The following is a 22,960-nucleotide window of genomic DNA, read 5'->3' as shown; positions in this document are numbered from 1 at the left end:
CCTTGTCAGGGTGAGAGCACAAGCATGTTAACACTGGATAGCAGTGGTAAAGTGCACAGAGTCCCAATGCCAACAAAAAGAAATCAGCAGAACAACCGGCGTGCAAGCAAAAAGTTTGTGGGAATACCACACCAAGGATGTCAGTTTAACAATGAACCTGGAGGACCGGATGGTGAGGGTGTCCAAAAACGTCAAAGCTCCCCCACTAAGAGAAGTGCATGGGGGTGGATACTTTAGAGTCATAGCGATCCTGCGTATGCAAAGTACCACAGCGATTATTTGGACGCGAGACAGAAGAGTATCAAAGAGAAATCTGTGATGACACAAATAAAGTTAGCACCAAGAGTATTTCAGAATGACCCATATGTGGCAAATTCAGATTATGATCATAGTGCTGTGTAGGAGTGAAGGCAGTTTGTTATCAAGGTGATGATTAAATGATGCAGATTGGGCAAGTCAAGTTGGTGGTCAGTGATTCAGAATGGGCAGCGGATGAGGAATGCCAGTTGACCTGAATTAAGGAATGAACATAGCCATTTTGAAAAAGACTACTCTGTGTCAATATTGTAAGAAGGTGGGTCAGTGGAAATGTAGCTGAGTTCAAATCCAATGTGAAATATGCAAATGCAAAGATCTGAAAATACTTAAGTGCCCCAAGCCCCGTTAATGCATTAAAATACAAATGGACCGAGGTTAAATGAGAATACAAACCAGTGCAGCAAAACTCTTTCATTAGCTCTGACAGTTTTCAACAGATTCTGGTCTTCAACAGTTTCAGAGCTCCAGGTTCTGATCAATCCCAATGATGGTGCCTGAGAGGGGCTGAAGATTGTGTGCTTAGCGAATTCTTTGAAATAGACCAAGTGGCCTCTTGCGACCTCCAGGCACGTTTTCTGGCTTCCACTCTCACCTCTTCTTTTGATCGTGCCTCTTATATTACTCCCAAGGGGACCTAGCATGTTTTGTTTACCTAGTCCAGACCTCTGCCACATTCATGACCATTAGAAGGACCCCAGCATCCACTGTGACTCTCCGTGCGATGATCTCTCGCTCTTGACCTTGTTCAGCATGGTAAAGCATTGGCACAGTTGTAAACCATTGGCACTGTTGTTTGTTCGTGGCACATACCTCAGGAAGTCTTGCAATATTTTGAGCAGGATTTCCTGGAGTCACATGACTAGACGGCCAACTTGCATTTCTCATGGGTGTTTAAGCTACCCCTGCACACATGCTAGTGCTTGGCTTTCTGGCTCCTGACCCGAGGATCTCCTGCACGCAGGCTCTGAGCACTGCCCACGCAGACTTACCTGACTTCCGATTCCAGGATGTTCTTCGTCTCTCAGCAGTGCCATCTTCTGGTTGCGGTGCTGTTGCACTGACGGAGTCGCACCTGTAAATAAAAAAGAGAAAGTGAGTTGTTATTACAGAGCAAACAGTTTCTTCATTCACTCTAAAGCACATGACTATAAAACTCAAAAGCTAGTTGCATAGAAATCTTTTAACTAATGATTTTCTGAGTAATTACATAGGATTTAAAATTTTAAAAAAGGAAACAACCCTGGTTGTAGAGCTTCAACCAATCCATTTGTATGAAAAAGTAATACTAATGGTTTACTTGAAACTGCTGTAACATTGAGGCTTACACGCAAAGATGTGTCTGATTCGTTACCTAGGGATAATGAACGCATGAGTGCCTTAAAGTCTCTGCCTCACCTTAGCTGTAGGAATGCCTGACTATAACAAACATTTTGTACTGTACTGTTGTGAACGCGATGGGTGCTCGCTGTCTGTTTTTATACAGGCCCATGTAATTCTAAACATCCGGTTGCCTAATTTTTTGCCACTCTTGACCTAGTAGCCGCAGCAGCTGGTGTCAGCTGGTGAGGGTATAGTTATGGAGTATCCCCTTAAGATTAGGTTTCCCATTCTTTTGATATCTTACTCACCCGCAAAGCAGACGCAACACATGACATCTAGTAGGCTGAGTAAGTACAAGCAATAAATCCTCACTGAAGACGTTACTCTACGGAGGTGCTCCTGTGTTTCCCTGCTACACTGTTGCCCTTGCTTGTTGATGTTGATAAATGGCCCAACCCATATTGGGAGAGATGAGATTGTGTGCTTGTTTAAGACACACTGATTCAATCCCCCTTTCTGTGTGACTTCTGAGAATTTGTGTCACCGATGAGTCACCAGTCAGAAGTAAAATGCTGGTAGGAGAACCGTGGTAACAATGAGTCATATAGGGAGATCAGGTGATCCTTTCAATCGCATACAGCTAGATTTTGTTGTGATGTCTGTGTACAATGGGCTCCTCTTCATCTGAGTGACTGTGTTTATCTTTTCACGTTGGGTAGAAGCGTACCTGCCTGGGAGGAATGCTTATATTTAAGGAATTAATCCCTCATTTTGGACTGCCAGTTTCTCTGGAGTCAGACTGTGGGACACACGTCAAGAATTACATTATAAAAATGCTGTGTGTAGCCCTGCAGGTGGATCAGAGGTTCCATTGTAGTTATAGGCCTGAGGCTTCTGGTATCGTCGAACAGATCAACCGGATGCTAAAGTCCTGACTTGCCAAAGTGCGTGCGTTTATGTCCTTCAAGTTTCCTGATGTCCTTCGCTTGGTGCTGATCAGCCTCCAAAGCACTTTGGATAGGAGGACAGGACTGTCCCCCCACAAAACGTTCATGGGGAGAGTCATGAGACTTCTGGAAGGCCTGCAGCTTCGCATGGGAATCTTACCAATTATATGGTTCTTGACTACTGCAAACGATTGGCTGATGTGGTGTGTTCTGTCTCTCCTCAGGTAGAGGTTATTACTCCCCTTCCAAGCAAAGACCAGTGCCATAATTTAAGTCCTGGAGATTGGGGAAAAGCTGTCTGGAGCCCTGATGGCCTGGACCCTTCAAAGTCATCCTTGTGACTAACACTGTTATGAAGTTTGGTGACCTCACTAACTGGGTACATGCTTCTGACACCTAAAGAGTGAGACAAGCTGATGAAGAGGTGGTGACCATACCACTGATTTGCAGAGTCAAACTCCAGGGTACCCCAAACAACCAGAGAGGGGAGAAGAATGTGCCTAAGTGTCTCAGAGCCAAACAGAGACAAGTGCGGAGACTGTGGTGAATGAGCCAACAGTAGCCACAGGGAGCCAAGCTGAGAAACTGTGAACGAGAACTCTGAGGCTGAAGTGGAACCAAGCCGTACAACCAGTAGCAGACTATGTAAAGAAAGGTGCCCAAAGAAGGGTGGGAGACTAAGAGCTGTTTTGTCCGAGGAACAAATCCCAGAGACACTCAAAGAGGAAAGAGAGAGACAAGCCAGTGATCAGGAGATCAAAGAGGATATGGGTGCCTAGTCAGAGGTACTCAGCTCCTTAATGGACATATTTTGCTGAAACTGAGAACACAGGAAACTGAGGATCAAACATTTTGGCCCTCATTACAAGTCTGGCTGCCGCACCGCCATATTATGACCGTGGTGGAGCCGCCACCACCGACACCGCCAAGCTGCCGCCAGCCTGCAGCCTGACGGCCCCGGCGGTCCCGGCAGTTGTAATCCACCAGGGCAGCGCTGCGGGATTATGAGTCCCCATCCACCAGTTCCATGGTAGTAAATACCGCCACAGAACAGCTGGTGGAATGGGTGACTCGGGGGGCCCCTGCACTGCCCATGCACTTGGCATGGGCAGTGTAGGAGCCCCCATGCACAGCCCCATTACGCAATCCACTGCCTGAATTATAGGCAGTGGATTGCGCGACAGGTGCTGCTGCACCCGCCACACTGCTATATTGTCACCGGCTCCATTAGGAGCCGGATGCAATGTTTTGACTGTACTCCCCGCTGGGCCGGTGGGCGGAAACTCTGTTTCTGCCCTCCGGCCCAGCAGGGATGTCCAATTATGGCCAGGGAATTTCAGGCCTAGTGGCGGTACAATATTGGCGGGTGGCCTCCGCCGCCCGCCAATGTTGTAATGGGGGCCTTTAGGTCCCAGGGTCTAGTAAAAGAGCAGGGTTGTCATTTTAGGAGAAGCTGATATACAATTATGGATAACTTCTAAAGAGAACTGAACAGATACATTCATCTCTGAACTAATCAATGTTTTGCAGATTTGCACAAAGTGGAAGACAGCAACTAGAAGTTTTTCTGTATGTTGATATTTGTGCCCCTTGAAATCTGACTCGGAGGAAACCATAGTGTCCAAGTCACCAACAAATGTAGAGTGATTTTAACCATAGTGACTACTGTCTTAGTGCTTTTTATGATTAGTCTAATAGAGGGTTTATATTCTCCAGTTGACTATTCCACCATAGCTAACTCTAATTCAACTCACATAGATGTGCATCATAGATTTAATATGAAAATTGTACCTGTTGCATAAAAATTCTCTAGTTATGCGTTGCATGATTGTTATATTTGCATATATGTACCTGCATCTACTACAAAAGAAGTGGCATACCGTCACTTACCTCTCAATTCTTCCTTGTCTTGTAGTGTAATTCTTAATCTTTAATCACTGTGGTTGGTTTGAACATTATTTAACAAATATTGATTTAGTCTTTGAGGAGGTGCCTCTATACAAACATTTGAATCCTCATTATAATGATAGGTACATGGATGCAATATGCCATTTCTTCAGGTGTACAACAAAGATTGATGTTTCCTGTTTTTGGAAAGAAGGGATGACATGTAAGTTGACTAGACCGGAGAAGGATTTTATTGAAAAATTGAAAGACCGAAGAGAAGCGATTGAGTTGAAGACAAAGAGAGAAACTAAGGTTGAGTGGGAAAACGAAGAGGATAAACTAAAAAATGCTTGGCTACTCCCAAAGTTAAGCTTAGATTGGCAACAGCAAGGAAAGCTTTGTTTTATGAGGAGAAAAGAAAGGATTTGATACTCTCAGATGATAGGATGGAGTGAATGTGCACAGAGTTTTGAGGTTTTGGGAGATCAAGTGTTCGATAGAAAGGATCCTGTTATTCCTGAAAGTTATTACGTGTGTGGGAAGAATGCTTATTTTCAGCTTCCTGCAAATTGGGTAGCCAGCTTCTGCTTAGCTTTATTGTTCCCAAAAGTGTATCATATAGTTGGGATAAATGATAAAGGAATAGTGCTTCGTGGAAGAGGTAAGCGTAGTGCTTCACAAACAGGTGGTGACATCTTTGGCGCTATGATTGCTTTTGTAGGAGTAATTCTAAATGACCCGAATATTAGAAAGCTATCTACATTGGCTGAACATTTAGCAACCAATGCAACAGGAACATTATCTGCCTATCATACAGAACTTGTGGCGATTAGTGCCATGATTCTACAGAAAAGGCTTGCTTTAGATACTTTACTCGCAAAAGAGGTTGCAGTCTGTCGCTTGTAACACATACAGCAGTGCTTCAGGTATGTGCCCAGCCAGAGTAGTGACATTTACAAGTTTATTACTAATATTTCTGATGTTTCTACAGATTTGACGACATTGATAGCAACAGGTTCCTGGGAAGAAATTCTGTAGTTGGTAGATGGCTTAGTGGCATTGGCAATATATTATTAGGAACTATATTGACCCCATATTAATAATGGCTATCTTAGCTATATGCTGGATCAAAGTGTAAGAAAGGAGAATCTGTGACTTAAGGAAATGGAGGGAAATGAGAGAGAAGAAGTGGATGCAGAGGCATATGTACAATGAAATGAGGGATCTGGAGGAGTCTAGACATAAACAGCAGATGTCAACAAGTGACATTTGAAAATCAGTCACCTGAGACTTATGAATGTATAATATGTGATGACTCTTTGAGTCATCAGAGGGGGGGAATTGGTGATGCTCTGCCTCTATTTTTTGCTTTTCATAACATACACTAAACTGCACATCATATATATGAATATATAAAGTGTGATGAATCTCTGCACTTGTACTGAAAACAGGCTGACCACAATGTATCATCCTGCTACGAGATATATCTTGAAGGCCGGGCAGCAGAAAACTTACTCTGTGTGATGGCTGGGAAGATGGTTGACCCTCCCCCTATTTTGTGAAATGTTCGATCTAGATTTGTCTCCTCTCCCTGAGAACTGTAGGGAGTGATGTATCTTGCCAAGAACTGTATCTTTTAAGTGTGCACTGCTGAGCTACTTAGATTCAGTTGCCTCTTTCCACTCTCTTGAGACTAGGGGCCACATGTACAAAGCATTTTGCACGTTGCAAACTGCAAATCGGGCCGTTTGCGACGTGCAAAATGCAATTTGGGATGTACAGACCCATTTTTGCGATTCAGTAATCTATTTACCGAATCGCAAAAAGGGTTTGCGAGTCGTAATTAGGAACGGGTGTTCCCTTCCTAATTGCGAGTCGCAGTCCCATGTATGATTGTTTTGTGACCGCAAATGCATTCGCAAATAAATCGCAGTTAGCACCAGTTTCAAACTGGTGCTAACCCATTCGCAAAGAGGAAGGGGTCCCCAAGGGACCCCTTCCCCTTTGCGACCCCTTCCCCTTTTTCCAGAGCAGGCAGTGGACCACTGCCTGCTCTGAAAAAATGAAAAGAAAACTTTTCATTTTTGTTTTTGAAATGCATCTCAATATCCTTTAAGGAAAACGGGATGCATTTAAAAAAAAAAAAACACTGCTTTATTTAAAAGCAGTCACAGACATGGTGGTCTACTGTCTCCAGCAGGCCACCATCCCTGTGAGGGCAGCCATTCCCAATGGGGTCGAATTGCGACCTACCTCATGAGTACTCATGAGGTAGGTCATTTGCGACCTCTTTGCGATTCGCAAACAGTGTAATTGACACTGTTGTACATAAGGTTTTGCGACTCGCAATTTGCGAGTAACAAAACCTGTATTTCGTACATGTGGCCCTAGGTCGACTATTTGCTCCTGGTCAAAGAGTTAGAGTCCTGAGGAAATCATTTCTCTTTTACCTGACTGAATCTTCACTTGATTCTGCCTTTCTAAAGGCTTTTCTTTTTGACACCTTTGCTAGATTTCTTCCATTCCTTCGACTTCTGAGCATTTTGGGGAATTTCCTTTCAGTGAAAACTGAAACTTGCTCAATTTGCTTACGACAACTTGAAACAGTCTATTTTTGTATTTGCTATTTTGAATTGCTTTTAATTATACTGACCACACATTTAATGATGATCATTGATTTATAACTGATTCTAATGGTTTTAGTTTATAACCTTACTAATTTGTTAATAAACCTTCATGGTTTACAACTCTGCTATTTTCAGTCATTCTTGTTGTGCTTCAATGTCAATGACGTTTTGTTGATTTTTGGATGTTAAACCTCAGCCTGGGACTAAAGGTCCATCCACTCAAATGCAGCGTGCACTTGAGTTTACATCAACAAATCTGCATTTATCCTCAGCCCGCTTCACGTTGCTGTCGGGCCCATGGTTTCTTTTCCCACCCCACCCTCTGTGTTGCTTCTGTCCTCCTGCCCTCTGTGCTGCTTGTCCCCTCCCACACCCTTCTTCTCTGTCACAATTGCGTTTTCTCCCCAGCCCTCCACATTACTCTCGCTCACCTGCACTCTATGTCTTGCACTCTCACGTGCGTTTGTTTAAAAAAAAAAAAAAACACATATTATTTTTCTTTTATTTTCTGATCCAGCTGGGATCCCCAAATAATAAAAAAAAAATCAATTACCTCATTTTGTTGGTGTTCTTGTGCTTTGTGTGTGTGCCTACAAAATGAAGTGACTAGCCGCATCATAGACTTTTTTTCTTATTTAGCCATGCTGTACAGCATCGGAGATGCTGGATCCAAATTGGGCTGGTGTGGTGAGCAAAAAAAAACGATGGTTTAAACCCAGATGTGTGACTGGGAGTGAACGTTTGCATTGTTCAGCATTCTGTCCATCATCTGTTCTTTTTGCTTGTCGCCCAAAATGGGAAAGGAATGCCCTGACATGGGTCCCATGCTCACTGTGCCACTGGATCCAAGCTAGCCTGGCTGATGAGGGGTGATACCCAGGAAACAGTCCCAGGATGCTTGTTTCCAGTCCAGGGAGGACCTGGCCTAGCAGTTCCGGCTGACTGTTCCCATCGGAAGAGTCAAAACTGATTTGCACATGGCTCAGTCCAAACTGGTATGGCGAGCAAAAAAATGATGGATTAAACTCAAATCTGTGACTGGGGGGTGAATGTTTGCATTGTTTCAGCATTCCGTCCATCATCTGTTCTTTTTGCTTTTGTCGCCCTAAGTGGGAAGGTTATGCCTAGAAATGGGTCTTTGCTCATTATGCCACTTGATTCAAGCTAGCCTACCTGATGAGGGGTGATACCACGAAACCAGTCCCAGCATGCTTGATTCTGGTCCAGGGAGGACCTGGCCTGGCAATTCGGGCTGGACTGTTCCCATGGGGAGCAGGGTTAAGACTGATTTGCTTATGGCTGGGTCCAAACTGGGGTGGAGTGGTGAGCAAAAAAAACAATGAATGAAACCCAGATCTGTGACTGTCGGTGAATGTTTGCATGTTTCAGCATTCCGTGGATCCTCTGTTCTTTTGTCGCCCTAAGTGGGAAGGGTTTGCCTAGACGTGTGTTCTGTACTGGATTCTAGCTAGCCTGGCTGATGAGGGATGATACTCCGAAACCGGTCTCAGGATGCTTGTTTCTGGTTTAGGGCGGTCCTGGCCTGGGAGTTCGGGCTGGACTGCTCCCCGGGGGGAAACAGTCAAGACTAATTTGCAAGCGGGCCAAACTAGAGTGGCGTGGTGAGCACAAAAACATTGAACTAAACCAAGATCTGTGGCTGGGCATGAATGTTTGCATTGTTCAGCATTTCGTCCATCATCTGTTTTTTTTGCTTTTATCAACAGACTCTGAGTCAGGTGGGGGAACTGCAAATTTGGCTATTTTTTTGACAGATGTCAGGCAACTGACAAACTCCTAATCAGGCGCATAAAAAACAACCAGTGCAAATTACATATATGAGGAATACATGTGGTGCCAGTGGATTTGATGTTGATATGTGGCACGTGCATGTATCTTCACGTTCATTTATGGTACTCTCAATTATGTTGTGATGTATTAAATTGGATGTGCATCCTTATAAGGGACTAGTTAAAGATACTTTAATATAAATACTGCAAATCCAACTTGGTCTACCAATTTCCTGTCTCCATATTACATCATTAAAAGTTTTGAAATATAATTCACTTTAATATTTATTTTAGCCACTTCTACTGAGTGGCTGTATTTGTTGTAACCAACATGTCTATGTTCTATCAAAATTGTCCACTGTTGCTGCTTATGCATTGTCTTAATGTTCCATATTGTGCCACTCGTTATGTTATCTTAGACACTTTTTATGGTGGTTCTTTGCAAACTGTTTGTCTATTTAGTGGATTAGGCTCTTAGGCTGACTGCTGTTTGTGACTGTGGATTTACCCCATAGAGTGTTTTTTAGTTTTTAATTAAAATCTCCAGGATGTGTAATTGTGGGTTAAGTGATTTGATTGCTGTAGGATTCAAATTTCAAAATCATTGATTAAGACCTCAGAGACCAACAAATTAAAAAATGTAAAACATAGTGGCATGTAAATTCATTCCAATAGGGCAACTCCAATAATGATTTTAAAAGTTTCAGAAAAGTACTAAAAACATTTTAAACTCTTTTGGCAGAAATAATGTAAGAGCAATCAAATCATCAACATTTTTATTCTATACTTCAAGTACAAAGGGGTCAGAATTAACTACTGGGTGTTGCAAGTGACAGACATACAAATAGTAAATGTCTCAAATCCTGAATCCCTCCGTTTCACAGACCACAGGAACTAGTCTCATTTTCAAAGGTCGCCCAATAACATTTGTATACCTTCAATGGGAGAAAACCTAACCTGAGTGCAAGAGTAACCCAACTCACTCCATGGTCGAGTGTAAAAGAAATATTCTCTTGTGGATACAAATACTTGAGTTTATCTAAAAAAGAGGAATATAGCTTTAAATTCTTGCAGTAATTACTGTCATCAGTAAAACGTAATCTTGGAATTATACTGATTTTTTTAAATGCCTAATTTGTCCAAGAGTCCAGGATTGCAAGTATGCTGGGCCAGATGTATCATTATATCCAATAGCGATTACCTAATTGCGTATTTTTGCGAATCGCAATTAAGTAATCGCTATTGCAATTTTTGAAGCTCCAGGAGTTTCATACTGCAATCCGCAAGGGCTCACAAATGGACCTACCTCATTAATGTTCATTAGGTAGGTCGCAATTTGCGAGCCATTGCGAATGGCTGCAATCACAGGGATGTTAGCCTGCTGGGCTCAGCAGACCACCATGTCTGTGATTGCTTTTCAAAAAAGCAATCTTTTTTTTTGTTTTAAATGCAGCCCCTTTCCTTAAAGAAAAACAGGATGCGGTTAAAAATGAAAAGTTTTCTTTTTATAAAACTTTATTTCGGCATCCGGTGCCATAAAAGTCACATAACGCCACAATAAATAATAAATTAAGAAGCATAAAATGGAAATTTGCTTAAAATAAATTAAAAAAATAATGCACAAAAAGCAATACAGTCAAAGAGGAATCCAGCAAAACACAGTTCCAAAGTATAGTATGGGGTCTGGAAAATACAAGTAGGACTGCAGGGACATAGGAGCTAGGCAGTCTTGGCCAGTTTCCTTCTAATGCGCCATATTCCTCCGAGCAATTTGGCAACTGCAATGGCAATGGGCAGACTAGAGTCTAATTTTAAAATCCTCATGGCTGCGGCGTGATCTCGGGTCCCAAGTTGTTTGCAGGAAAGCCATTTCCTGCGTAAAGGAGTGTCGGATGGGCATACAAAGAAGACATGGGCAGTTGACTCCTGGAACAGGTTGCAGCTGGGGCATGACTCGTTGGTAGGGGCCCTATTCTGCCATCTACTGGTAAGAGTTTTGAGAGGGAGGGAACCAAATCTAAATTTCATATAGAGCTTCCTATCAGTCGGGTCTAAAATGCTATCCAGGTAAGGTTCTAGCAACCAGGTAGACTTGAAGTCCTGAAACTCGCTAGTTAGACGCCCTAATAAGAGCGAGCGAGATATAGATTGAGTTACCCACTCCCAGTAGCAAGACTTCACTCTTTCTTTGGTCGGTGGTGGCCCTGTGTGTGAAGAATTCCAATGATGACTTGACATAATTAATCCACCAGATCTTATTGGAGGTATACAAAGAACAAAAACCCTAAATGCGGTGGCATAGGAGGAAAGTTCGGGCGTTGCCATGATTCTCCTCCAAAACAGCAACGGTCTGAGACCAACTATGGCAGCTAATGGTTTACAGGCCACATCCAAGTGCAAAGGAAGAAGCGGGGTACCTGAGGGCAAGGTGGCGAGCTTTTTCATGAACATGTTCTCTGTACAGGTAAGCTCCTTTACTTCCTCAAAGCCCCAGAGTTCGGCCTCATAAAGTGCTGTGCTGACAGACTTCATATTGTAGATCTGGAGAGCAGCAGCTATTGGTTGTGTAGTTGATGCATGGTGCTCCCTTAGAAGGACGCCCACCAGCTGGCTAAATTTTAATGATGTGGAATTAAAATGGGTTTTCCAGGACATTGAATCTGATAGTTTGATCCCCAGATATTCAAAGGTGTTAACTCGTACTAATTTATATCCGCCTAGGGAAAGGTTCCCCCAATATAGTCTGTGTGGGTTAATAATCATAAACTTGGTATTAGAGGTGTTTATTTCTAAGCCTCTCCTGAAGCAGAAGCCGTCAAATCGATTCAGTGAGGATTGGAGGCCCATCAGGGTTTTGGATACTTTCAGGGTGTCATTTGCAAACAGAATTGTTGCGATCTTTTTGTTGCCTAGGGCTGGTGCGCCAGAGAGCTGCAATGTGAGGTGTTGGATGACCTGGTTCAAATAAAGGGAGAAGAGAGTTGGAGCTAGTACACAAAGGGTTGTGTAAAAAGAGGAATACAGCTTTAAATTCTTGCAGTAGTTACTGTCATCAGTAAAACGTAATCTTGGAATTATACTGATTTTTTAAAATGCCTAATTTGTCCAAGAGTCCAGGATTGCAAGTATTCTGGGCCAGATGTATCATTATATCCAATAGCGATTACCTAATTGCGTATTTTTGCGAATCGCAATTAAGCAATCGCTATTGGAATTTTTGAAACTCCAGGAGTTTCATACTGCAATCCGCAAGGGCTCACAAATAGACCTACCTCATTAATGTTCATGACTACCTTGATCGGATCGGTGAGGTCACCCTGATTCCCCTAGCATACTTTTGCAAAGTTGGCCTTGTGTAATCGAATGATTATGGTCAGGAGCCCTGGAGGCATACCCATCTCGTTGAGGACCTCCCAGAGTTTACCTCTGGGGACCAGGTTGAATGCAGATTTGAGGTCTATAAAGGCTGCATAGAGACTCCCCTTCCCTATCACTAGAACCTTCCAAAACAGAAGTAGAAACCTAAACACCTGATCTATGGTGCTTGTTTAGGACCTGAAGCCAACCTGAAATGGTGACAGGATGTTGTGCTCAGAGATCCAGTCATCGATTTTTTATAGTAGGGCACGACAAAAAACCTTTTGCACTGTGTCAATAAGGCTTATGGGCCTATAGTTGGTGGGTAGGGACCCCTCGCCTTTCTTGTAAATGGTTATTACCTCAGTACCCCTCCATGACTCGGGAATAGGGGCTCCCCCAGCAATTGCATTAGATAAAAGGAGGATGTACTCAGCCCATTTGTCGATGTGATGAAGAAAAAGGTCACCGGGAATGCCACTGGGGCCAGCAGCTTTCAAACGTACTATGTTATTTATTGCATCTCGGATGTCTCCCAGGTTGAACAAACCGTCCCAATGGGTGGTATTCGGCTGCGGTGGGGGTAAAGGGATAGAGATGGTTGCGAACTGGCTTTCGACATTATAGAGGGAATTGAAGTGTTGGAACCAGTCTGAGGGCTCGATATTATTGCCAATTGCGGGAGCTCCCATTTGGTTTCTTTTGCTTACAATAAGCCAAAAGGATCTGAAATCCCTGTGTTCACATGCAACCTTCATAAGTCTCCATCTTTCCTCCTCCCAGTCCTTCCTGGCCTTGTTCTGTGTCTGCTTATACAGGTTCCATGGAGTCCTAACTCGGGCAACATCCTTTTGCTTGATTGCACTGATTAAATTTGTTCGGGCCATCTGGCAGTTTCGATTGTACCAATTATCTCCCTCACGGGGTAGATCGCTAAGAGTGTTGTGGGCAGCTGGCGAGGTTAGTAGCTGTTCCAGTCTTTTAAAGAACCCGGTGTGTACATCTAGTAGAGAGGAACAGTTTCCCTCTTCCTCTTCCATCGTGGATATCAATGCTACGCAGTGCGTCAGGTCTTGATTGATGGTAGAAAGAATGTTGTCTCGCAGGACGACTTTGCTCCATCTAAGTCGCCATCTGCTGTTCTTGTCCTGAACACCCTTAGCTACTTTGGAGGTAGTTGTCGCAATAGGCGCCCTTCCACAAAGAGGCTCTAGGCTAATACAGAGTGGACTGTGGTCACTGTTCATTTGGGTCAAGACTACCATGTCATATACCAAGTGCCACTATCTAAGGTCCAGCAATATATAGTCGATGAGGCTCTTCCCCTGTATGCCAGTGAACGTGTGGGGGGCATGCTTGTCAGATTTGGTTCTTCTGTTGACAGCCCTCAAGCCTTGGTAGAGGGTCAAAGCGTTTAGTTGCAGGGCAGCCTGGTGCCACTTCTTGACGGGGAAGGGAGCTCTAGCCTAGGTATGTGCCATGTGTTATCTTCTTCCAGGAAATAGCCCACATTATCCAGACCAAGGGGTTTGAAGGTGGCATTGAATCCCCCGCTACAATGAGGGCATGTTTAGAGGGCCTTTCACCCAATTGGGTCTCTAGATACTGCAAGGTGATAGAGTGGTTGTGCCCTCTTGTCCCCCTAGCGTAGATTTTGAATATGTCAGTGACCATGTTCCCAGATCCCTTGAGACTGATACCAAGAATGTTAAAGCTGTCAGTGGGTATCAATTTCACTACGCACTGTAGTGCGATTTTCACCCATATTAGGAAGCCCCCGATAGATGACTCACCTTACTGGGAACAGCTGGTATGTGGTAAGTTGCGTAGCCAGGTTTGTAGGGAGGTTCGATTAGCCAAGTTTCCTAATAAATACATATGTCGTAATAGTCTATAAAAGTATTCCAGTGAGACAATGGAAGTTAGGATTTGATACCTGCCATGTTACAGGAAACGATCTTCACTTTCTGACAGGTGGTCATGGAGTTGGGCAATAGGGGAAGATCTATCTGGAGATCTAGGGAACCGGTAGAAAGACAACAGGCTTCCTTGGTAGCTGGTGCGACGAAATTCAGTGGTACGGTGGGGACCTTCCTGTCTCTCTGGTCGGGCATGTCAGCTGGGTAGCTGATGGTACAGAGAGAGTTGTCGGAGCTTGCCAGCTATCAGATCTATTGTAGGAGGCCTGTGCCTCAGGCTCTGCTGGTCAATCTATCTTGGAACAAATAATGCCATTGTCTAAAACTGGGTGGGAGGGTGACACGCAATTAGGGGTGGGTGGCTCGAGTTTGAACTGTATAGTAGACCCGTCCAGGGGATTAGTTCTTTGGTTTAGGGCTACTAAGTCATAAGCTAGCTGACCGTTTTCTAGAAGAAGCTCGATGCAGTCGGATGGTGAGCTCAGAGATCTATGCCGCCTGGCCCTAAGGATATCTTTTCTAATTACTGAGAGACATCCTCTGCTATGTCAAATCCAGTGGGTAACTTTGTTTATCAAGAACTTTTCCCCTTCCCTCCCCTGAGGATTAGATCTAGGTACATTAGTCATAAAAAGAATTCAGAGGAAGGAGGGTGGTGGTCTTGGCAACATGTGTGCTGCCAAGATGATGACCCTCCCCTAGTGTAGGAGGTGTGGAGTTGGGGCTTTTGCTCTGAGGGTAGATGAAGGGAGATTCAATTGGCACGCCTGCAGTGTCCTCATGTGATAAACCTGAGTGGCATCCATGGTGTTTTGCATGAGGGGGCATAGTAGAAACAAAGGGTGTCAGAGTGGAGGTGTTGGCCAAGATTGGGACCACTGCCTCATTGACAAAGGGGAAGGGGTCCCTCTGGGTCCCCTTCGTGAATGAGTTACCACCAAGTTTGAAATTGGTGGTAACTGCGATTGTTTTGCGACTGCATTCACGGTCACAAAACAACCATACATCATACTCTGTCTTTGACCCGCCCCTTCCTAATACCGAATCAATATGTAGTTGCAAATCCAATTTGCGATTCGGTAACAAGTTACGAATCGCAAATTGGATTTGTTACATACTAAAATGCAGTTTTCGTGATTGCAAACACTTTGATACATCTGGCCCTCTGTCTTGCAATCAGGTATTTCTAATACATACTTAAGATTCCTGTTAAAGGTATAGTTTTCCTTAAATATTGTGGATGTTTCTTGTTTTAATAATATATCACGAAGAGTGCCTTCAAATGTGTGGTGCAGGTTATAAGCCCAATGTGCTATATTTACCATAGTAACAGAACTGGTTAGCGAGGGTTCAGGCGTAATGCCTGGACTGGCATTGTTTGGCCAAATGTTGTTAATTTACGCAGGATCTTCCCTTCGTATTGGTGTATGTGTGACCATTTATCTAAAGGAAAATATTCAAGTGCGTATGAGAGCTTAGGAGGAAATTTTACTCTATAAATTTTGAACAAATAATACAAATGACTCTTTCCAGAAGCTGCGTAAAATGTATGTAAAACATTAGCATGTATAAAGGCGTTACTTTCTAGATGAGAGACATGCAATTTACTATGTTAATTCAGGGAAACACTCTACCTGGATAATTGTAAGATTTTACTGTTTCCACAGAGTTTCCTCCTAGAGTCCAGGAAAAAATGACTGTGTTTATTTCCCTTAAAGGCTAATACTCTAGCTTTAGATATATTGATGCGTAAAAACATTTTCTCTGTAGTGTGGTAAGGAAACTTCAGGGGCCCCCCTGCATAGCACATGGAGGAGCCCTCCTCTGGCCTCACTCAAGAGCTTTCAGGCCAGGGTACTGTGTGCTCAGGGGCCCCCTGGACCTTGGACCCCCAATTGCAGGGTTAGTTGGGGCCTTTGTTACACCACTGCTTCTCTATGTTGGTGTTTAGGGCACTCAATTTTAGCTGTAGGCCAACTGGTGTCAAGTCAAATAAAACCACATTATTTGCGTACATTAGCACATTGAAATTATGAGCTGCAATGCAGGCGGAGTCTCTAATGTCCACAAATTGTGCTAATGGATCATGTAAAATGACAGAAAAGAGAAGAGGAGCCAAAAGGCAACCCTGTTTTAGGCCGTTCTTTATATGTATCTTGAGAGTTAGCCATTTGTTCCCACCCATCAGCACTCTGCACCATGTGGAAGAATGAGGTGCTAATATCACTCTTAACAAATGTACGGGAATTTCCAGCTCAAGACGTTTTCTCCATAAGATAGGCGTATCCACTTTATTGAAAGCTGTAGAAAAGTTGATGAAGGCAGTGTACAAATCTGTGACTTTTCAACAAACATACTTATCAATCACAGTTTGAACAATGGCAATATTATCATGGACTGAGTTTTTGGGTCTAAAGCCAGCTTTTCTTGTGGTATTGTTCTTTTAGCAAAGGCCCAATCCTGTAACTCCTCCAGGACGCTTGCAGCAAAAATGTTTCCTGTCGCATCGAGGACAACAGTCTGTCAAAAATTGCCAGGAAGTGTGCATTAGTCTTTTTTATGAAGGTGTATTAAGGACCATTTGATTTCACTGTGCACTACTATTAAACTCCAAAACAACTTTGAGTTCTTATTGTAAGCCGCCTGCTGCAAAGTGTACCAGTTTTAATCAGCTACTTTCCGTTTTAAGGAGAGGTAAATCCTTTTCCTTTTTCTGGAGCACTTGAATTTCTTTATATGTAAAGGGGGAATATTCCACGAATTGGAGGCAAATAAGATTTATTTCCACAGGTATTTTTCTATTGATAGATTTCCTTCAAAATTATTTATTGTTTTTTAACAACATACTGCCTTTCTGTATCTCATTTGTTACTACAGTTATAACATTTTCAGAGTGAACAATGAGATTATTCACCTTTTTTATACAACAGACCCTTATGTGGAGAGTTGCTTTATTTAGCTGATCAAAATTCTTGGATGACCAAAATATCTTGCCCTGCTTTAGGTCAATAGTTGTTTTGTCATTATCTGCTTCCAAGGACCAATTGCTGTTGTTATACCCATAAATCGAGGATAGTGTGAAGGAAGGCATGATCACTCCCTGGATGAAAAAAAGACATCCATAATTCAAAGGCCATAGGAGACGTGTACTTCGCCTGTCCGCTTTAAGACTGGAAAGAAAGGTGGCTTCTGGAATAACCCAAGCATCTTCAACATCTTTATCGCTGAATAGCTTTAATAAAGTATTAGAGATTTATGCATTGTGCTCTGCCATGAAATTTGTAATTCCTTCATTTCCACCGTCTGAGATGGTTTCTACAGTTTCAAATAACTGACTCAAAAGTTAGCTGTTTTTTAAGCCTGGTGGGATGTGAGCATTAAACATAAAAAGAGAATTGCTTTACTGATCAATTGTTTTAGGGAGGTTTACTCAAATGCCTTGCAAAGTTTTTGAGGGCAAAGTAAGGACCTCATAGTCCCAAAAGAAATCTGTGGATCATAAGATTGCGAGGCCGCCTTTAGCATGTCCTTTCGGAACTGGTTCCACTGGAACATCTATTACAAATATGAATTTCAAGTAAAATTGTTAGTGAGCCAGATTAACAAATAACTGAAGGTTTTGATTCCAAGAGTGAAATGATGTTCTCTTCATTAAAAATCCAGCTAAATTCCAAGACATTATTTTAAAGCTATTACTAAAAAGGTAGTTTAAAGGTTTTGTTTTCAATAATTGAGCTAGCTAAACAGGACCAAGATGCCTCCTCATTTTCAATTGTAAAAAAGTTGTAGTCTCCGTCTTCTGATGTATCATCTGTGTGGATTAACCTTTATCATGAAAGACTCAGATACCAGATGTGAAAATATGAGCTTCTTGGATTTAAGTAAGGAATGCTGCTTACATCAAAGCCATTTTTCAGTCCAGCGTGCAAGCACGCTGACGTGTTGTAATCTATCTATGGGCTTTTAACCACGCCCACCGCACGCCCATTACTATCACTCGTTCATGGGCTCGCCTTTCAAAATTCCTTTGTTATCATTGGTAAATGCTTTATGTTTGTCCCTCCTCGGGGTAGTTTTGTTACCACCTTGACCATCGGCCCTGTTACATGGGTAATTGCACGTTTGCCAATACATTTGACTGCGAGCAAACTTATTTTTCCTTTTGTGTCTCTCCTTCGCGCTCATGCTCATTGCGGATGTGGCACTTTGAATCGGCTTGCTTATGTCAACTGTTTTACTCTTCATTTCCAATTTATGTAGGAATTTACGATGTTAATAGCTCTAACTCGAGTAAACGTGAGACCCACTGCATTACAAATTCTTGTTATATATGGTGTCACATTCTCTCATGACTATCAAAGGAATCAAGTTAGACAAGAATTAAACTCAAACTATAGATAAATCATGTTTTTTCTGAGAAGTAAAACAATTTGAGTTCTGCTAAGGAAAGAGATTGGGATATATATGTAAGAGCTCTAAGATTCTTTGGCAATTTAAAGGGCTAGTGCCAATAGGAAAGAGATCCCCAATTTCAATAATTGTACATTATAGAGGAGTGCTGTTTTCCGCAGCTATACTAATTTTCTCAAACGTAGTGGCAATTAAAATATTTTCACAAGGCAGAGTTAATTCCTCCGATACAATAGAGGTAACTTTAAATTCAGGCACTTGTGGGTTTAACAGCCTTCCTGAACCATTCAAGGTATAGGTAAAAGGTGTTCAAGAAGGTTCTAGGGTTTGGCCGGTGTGTGATTCTAAGGTAGTAGGAACAGAAGAATTGCTTTTTTCTTGACAGTCTTCCTTTAAGTTGAATCTTATCCGTTTTGGGCCTCGATTTGTGATTCTGTGCTTTGTTTTTTCTTTTTACAAATTATTTTAGAGGGCACATCTACCCCTGGAATTACTGATTTATTTGGTTATATTTCTGCTCCAGCGTTTAATCAGATTTCCCCGTTCCTTAGTATTGACTGTTTTTTGAAGATAGGGAAACCAGGTAGGGCAATTACGTTTATGGGTGACTGTGGAGGTGATTGTGCAACTGATGCCTCTTCACAGAGTAGCTTGTGCAGAGAGAAGACAGTTCCTGTGTCCTCACAATCTTGCTTATTTTTATAGCCCACACTAAATTCCATACTAAGAACCTTCATTTGCTGCATATGCCTAATTTCCACACAATTCTTGGGTGGAAAAAGAGATTACTGATGTGAGCTGAGAGTATTTAAAATTACAGTTAAGGTTTCGATAAAGTGGTCTGAATTACCAGTGTATTTTTGGAATAACTGCATCATTGACTCAAAAGTTTTTTTAAGAACTTGAAGCGTGTCACTGAAGTATACATAGTCTCCTGTGGGGTGCAAAGAATTATTTTTGGGTAAATCAGGCAAAGAGAGGTTGTCCGTTCCAGTTGGTTCAATGCTTGAAGGACTATTAAAGAGTTTCAAGATCTCTTTCTGTGTTTTATTCTTCTTTTCATAGGTAAATATCCTCTCAAATCTATATCTGGTGAGGTATAGTCTAAGAAGGGGGTGATAATCAAATTTTCCTCATTTATCCTGGAACTCTTGGGAGCACTTTCTGAAGATTAAACCTTTTTGAAGCCCAGTTGTATCAGGGATCTTTGCCCAGGGATAACTTCTACATCTGTTTTACATGGATATTCCTGTAGAGAAGGGGTTTCTTCAGGAAATTTTCTTTATTTGTGAAACTACGGTACCTGTCACCAAAGATTTTAACTTTGGAAAAACTCAGGGATAACAGGGAGGCCATCCGTAGAGCTAATATACATAGATGTTTTAATGTCCTCCTTTGACTCTGAGTCACACAGGTTGTCTCTTCATTTGTATAAATCATTTTCTGAGTTTTTTAACCATCATAATTCAAACTACTTAACTGCTCAACTTCAATGGAGGGAAGGAATAGTGAGACCTTAACTGTTTTAAGGATCAATTTCAATCCGAAGGTTAAAATAAAATTAAAAATATGCTATTGTTAATTCTTGCTCGAATAGTGAAAATGAAAACGTACCTCTGCCTTCAATATCCACAATCGTCGCCACCTCCCACAGGAGCTACTGCTACTGTGACAATACTGGGGTAATGGAAAAGCACCGACGCTGGATGCTTGACACATTTCCGAGTTTATTTATCAGAGTATTTTATAGGTGTATCCAAAGTTCCTTGCCCATTTCACACAGCCACAATCAGTGAGAAAGACTATCCGAGGAGCAAATAAGTGTGCTCCTCTAGTGCCTTTCAATTCCTAGATAACATTGCTGCTTCTGTCTGCTGCACTCGAAAGAGCCCACAACAGAAAAAACGCAAGCCCAAGACACATGGCCAGCCAACGCCGCACATCCCTGCAGGGAGGCTCCTCCATGATTCTAAGAAGCTCAACAGCCGCAGATCTGAAGCAGACAAGAAATCTACAAGGTAGGGCAGCTCTCAAGAGGGCCAACACTATGAACCTTCCATTGAAGAATTGTCTAAATTACAGTCTCCACTACGCAAAGGCAGCCCTAGTCTTGCTGCAGAAGAAAAATGAGAAAAGCAGCAAAACCACCTCCAGTCGGGTCGAGCGGAAAACGCCATGTTCCCCAAAAACAGCAAACACAGAAAGGCGTTGGAAAGCTTCCTGTCTCCTCCTGCTTCCTGTGGGTGGGCACAAACATGAACAAGACACCGACTGATGTAGGAAATCTGCCTTTTCTGCATGGTCACCCCACATTTTTCATCTTCGCTGGACTCTATATTTTTGCTAGCTTTATAACCCTTGTCCGCTTATTTGTCCTGGGTACCAGACACAAAGAGAAGGTCCAGCCCTCCAGGGCTCTTCCCAGGTTGCAGACAGCAGGTTCAGTCCTCTTCTGATCTTCCTCAAGTGCAGAATTGTTCTTAAGTGGGTGCCTGGAGGCTCTGCATTTATGCCTGTCACTAACTAACCCATCAGAACACCCTAAGCAATTGGATAAAGGTTCCCAGTGCTTACCCCTTCTCACTTTTGGCATTTCCAAGATGAGGAAAAACTAAACTCGGGCTCTGAGAGCTCGGGTGTGTAGGGAGTGTACTATGGTAATGCCAGTGTCTTCCCACATTTAACACATAAATCCAGATAGATGCTCTCCCTATACCCACAACAACCTTAGAGACAAAAGCCTGGTATAACAAAAGTGATCTTTAAGCAACCACACATTGGATACACGCAGTTTTTGGCATTCTATGTTTCTCCTTTGAAAGTGCCCTAAATATTATATGTAAACCTAGCAGACCTAATACACAGGCTGTGACAATGTAATGTCAAAAGAGGCTCAATGTGCATGTGCCTGACTAGCTAGGAAGACAACAGAAAAGCCCTGTCCAGGTGTCAGCTAACATTTGCCTATGGCAGGGGAGGCCTCTTCAAAGGGCACCCCAAGTGTTATACGAAACGCCCCAGCAGAATGTGACATTCAAGCAGGGCTTAATAACTTAATGCAAAAAGGATCCTCTCCACCCCTTGCATATTCTGTCAGGTTTGGGGGGGGGAGGGGCATCTCTGTCCATTCAGGTCAGCCTATTGTTCTGCTCCTAGGCACAAGTTCACACCTCATGCACGCCTATTTAAATGCCTATTATGGGCTGGCTGAAGTGGGAGAGCAAAATGCAGATTTAGATTTCAAAGGCTCAAGGAAGTGCAAAGACAGCTTTTAAAAAGGTTACCATTCAATAGTATTTAGAGACCATCTGACTTCATCACTGAATTGGATTTTTAACAACTATTAAAAAAATAGTTGTCTAATGGTTTTTCTACCTAGGCTCATTCACAATATACAAAAGTTGTATTTAATACAGCATCCCAGTGTTTTCCTATGGAACAGCCAAACCTGCTACAGTGTAAATAGCTTTGACTGCATTTTCAAACTAAGGACATGTTTAACATTAAACTGTCCTATGTCTTGTGGGGGTGGAGCTTGCTTGGCCTGAAGATGGCCGCCTTCTAGGCGAACTCCTCCAGCCGCATGTACAATCCTACATTATTCCCCCACCACTGTGCCATAAATTGCAGCCCAAGTCATCGCCTCGTACCCCTTTTCTGCCAGCGCCCCTCCTGCTTCTAGAGTTTAACATGGAAAGCGACGCCCGGGGCCATGGTGGCACCTTCTGTGGCCTGCCATGTAGCTGAGACGTGATCTGAGCTGTAGGGCCTGGGGCAGAGGACCCCTTGGCCACTGCTCTACTATACACTCACATGGAGCCCCTGGTGCGGAGCACGGCCGCTGGAACCTTGAGGCTGTCTGACAGATGGAAGCACTCAGCTGAGGGTCTGGTCCCTCACAGTGGGGGTGCCTGCTTTGAGACCCGCACCGGACACAAGGGTTCACTCTGCCACTCGACCTCCCTGCTGTGACATTCTACACAGGAACGAGCTAGCGTGAGGCCCTGGGAAATACTCCAAAGCTGCCAAATTGCCACGTGCTTTGGCATGGACTGTGACTTGCCGGTTCCTTACAGCAAAAGTATGCTGCGGGTGCCAGCAAACCTAGGACCCTCAACTCCGTCCAACTGCAGCCCCAGTGCTTGGGGGGTTACCACATCACTATGTCCCTCTGCATCTGGAAAGCATAATCACCCTCTCACTCAAAAAGACAGGAACAGAGTTGGGCCCCTTGAGACTCAAGGTGCCCGAACCAGCACGACGGGGATCCTGATTCACGCCGGCCACAGGGATTGATATAACCTCAAGACTCACTCACAGTACATCAGTAAGGACGTGCACGGGCACCCATAGCAACATCTGGGTCGGTGCCGCTGCGCGCCTTA

General features: G+C 43.1%; 1 protein-coding gene across 5 annotated transcripts in view; it reads right to left on the bottom strand.

Annotated features, from left to right (window-relative positions):
* LOC138288114 (NLR family CARD domain-containing protein 3-like) overlaps positions 1 to 22,960 on the bottom strand; it is a 497,028-nt gene that overhangs the window by 456,096 nt on the left and 17,972 nt on the right. For 4 of the 5 annotated variants that reach the window (XM_069229362.1, XM_069229366.1, XM_069229363.1 and 1 more), the window contains exon 2: positions 1,308 to 1,390. The gene's annotated coding sequence lies outside the window, so the exon portion shown is untranslated. Of the gene's footprint in view, positions 1 to 1,307; positions 1,391 to 4,475; positions 4,670 to 22,960 lie in introns of all 5 variants that reach the window. The other variant, XM_069229365.1, reaches the window with a different exon arrangement.

The sequence above is a fragment of the Pleurodeles waltl genome, chromosome 4_1 (genome assembly GCF_031143425.1).
Source record: "Pleurodeles waltl isolate 20211129_DDA chromosome 4_1, aPleWal1.hap1.20221129, whole genome shotgun sequence".
Classification (NCBI taxonomy): domain Eukaryota; kingdom Metazoa; phylum Chordata; class Amphibia; order Caudata; family Salamandridae; genus Pleurodeles; species Pleurodeles waltl.
This window is presented reverse-complemented; position numbering and strand designations above follow the sequence as displayed.